This window comes from Ornithorhynchus anatinus, chromosome 5 (assembly GCF_004115215.2).
Source record: "Ornithorhynchus anatinus isolate Pmale09 chromosome 5, mOrnAna1.pri.v4, whole genome shotgun sequence".
Lineage (NCBI taxonomy): Eukaryota > Metazoa > Chordata > Mammalia > Monotremata > Ornithorhynchidae > Ornithorhynchus > Ornithorhynchus anatinus.
Genome location: NC_041732.1, coordinates 78,398,100 through 78,400,467, shown reverse-complemented (window position 1 = coordinate 78,400,467; position 2,368 = coordinate 78,398,100). Strand labels below are relative to the sequence as shown.

Sequence of the window (2,368 nt, the reverse complement as noted above, 5' to 3'; positions counted from 1 at the left end):
TTCCCTCTTTCCCCTTTTTCCCTCCCGTCCTCCTTCCTCCCTCCTTCCCGCCCCCTTCCCGCCTCCAACCTTTCTCCTTGAAAAGCCAGACTTTCTTCAGGCGGATATGGGGGATGTTACTAAACTTGCCTCTGTCTGGTCTTTTCTCCGATAAGATGTTCCCTCCCCAAAGGCTGTTCAAGCAGATGATACCCAAAACAGATCTCATCCTGGGCTTGCCTGTAGTGGTTTCGGCATGAATCTTGGTTCTACTCATCTTATTAATCGAATTAACCCTTGGTCCCCTAAAACATTTAAGCTCCAATTCAGTTCCCTATTTTCCATATGACAAGCCCAGCCTTGCTGTCTCAGTCCAATCAATCAATCAAGGTATTAATTAAGGGTTCACACAATGCTAAACACTGTATTAGCTGCTGGAGAGAGAGTCGAAAGCCCTAGAACGGGCAGGGCTAAATTTAGGAATTCAAAAAACAACAGCTAAATCGCAGTTCATTATGGGTTGGTGGGGCTCAAGATCACAGCCAAACCCCAAACACCCTCTCAGTCAGTCAATCAATCAATTAACCATTTTAATTGAGTACTTGTTTACTGTGTGCAGAGCACTGTACTAAGCACTTAGGGAAGCAGCATGGTCTAGTGGATAGGGAATGAACCCGGGAGTCAGATGGCCCTGGGTTCTATTCCCGGCTCCGCCACTTGTCTGCTGAATGACCTCCGGCAAGTCACTTAACTTCTCTGTGCCTGTAAAATGGGGATTAAGACTGTGAGCCCCATGTGGGATAGAGATTATGGGTTAGATACGACCTGATTACCTTTTATCTATCCCAGGGTTTAGAACAGTGCTCGACACATAGTAAGCGCTTAACAAATACCATCATTATTATTATTATTCACTTGGGAGAGGACAATATAATCAATGTCATATTTATTGAGCACTTACGTTGTGCAGAACAATGTACTAAGTGCTGGGAAGAGTATAAAATAATAATAATAATAATGATGATGATGATGGTACTTGTTAAGCACTTACTATATGCCAAGCACTGTTCTAAGCCTGGGGTTAGATACAGAGTAATCAGTTTGGACACAGTCCACGTCCCATGTAGTCTCACCTCCTATGGTCATCCCTTCTCCAGACACTGGAATTCCTTTTCTCCACCCACCAGTTGGGGAAGCAATGTGGACTAGTGGATAGAGCACAGGCCTGGAAGTCAGAAGGACCTGAGTTCTAATCCTGGATCCTCCACTTGTCCGCTGTGTGACCTGGGGCAAATCACTTAGCTTCTCTATGCCTTGGTTATCTCATCTGTAAAATGGGGATTAAGACTGTGTGATCCATGCAGGTCAGGGACTGCTTCCAACCCGATTTCCTTGTATCCACCCCAGTGCTTAGTACAGTGCCTGGCACATAATAAGCACTTAACAAATACCACAGTTATTATTATTATTGTTATTACCAGCTGCAGAGTTCAATACAGTGTTCCACATAGAGTAAGTGTTCATTACAGTATTGATTGAACACTGTCTACCCCTTTTTTAATAGTACTTTTCAAGTGCTTACTACGTGCCAGATACTGTACTAAGCTCTGGGGAGATACGACATAATCACGTTGGACAAAGTGTCTGTCCCACATAAGACTCACAGTTTTAATTCCCATTTTCCAGATGACGGAACTAAGGCCCAGAGAAGTGAAGCGATTTGCCCAAGATCACACAGCAGACAGGTGACAGAGCCGAGATTAGTCCTCAGATGCTCTGACTCCCTGGCCCGTGCTCTAACCGTGCTTTGTTTTTAACGGTATTCATTATGTTCCCCTCTCAGGGTCGCACCTGGAGAGTTTCCAGTACTCTACCAGTGTTGGCTATGGGAGGGAGAGTCAAGCAGAGGCCTGTTCATTCCATTCGTAGCTTGGCCAGTGGCTGACGAACGGAAGGCAATCTGCTACAAGTCAAATCTCACCTCCGCTGGGCAGCAGCGGCATGGGAGACAGTCCACTGCGGAGACCCAAGTTTACGGCACAGAAGGAGGCAACAGTAAACCACTTCCCTATTTTTACCAAGAAAAATATGGCTCCACTACCAGAACGATCGCAGATGGAGGTGGGGCGTTCTGGGAGAGGTGTGTCCATGGCGTCGCTGTGGGTCGGCCACGACTCGACAGCATAAGACAACAACATTGGTTATGTGCATTCTTTGAGCCAGGCACTGTTCTAAGCCTGGGGTAGATACAAAGTAATCGGGTTGGACTCAGTAATGGGGAACACAGTCTTTATCCCCATTTGCCAGATGAAGAATCTGAGGCCCAGAGAAGTGAGGTGACTTGTCCGCGTTCACCCAGCAGATACGCGGCAGAGTCGGGATTAGAACC

At 46.4% G+C, this 2,368-nt stretch overlaps 1 non-coding gene across 1 annotated transcript; it reads left to right on the top strand.

The window, feature by feature from the left end:
* The first annotated feature begins 1,812 nt into the window (after nt 1-1,812).
* Nucleotides 1,813-1,950, top strand: LOC114812509. Its single transcript, XR_003760161.1, has one exon. It is a non-coding gene; the product is annotated as a small nucleolar RNA SNORA7 (small nucleolar RNA).
* The last annotated feature ends 418 nt before the right edge of the window (nt 1,951-2,368 follow it).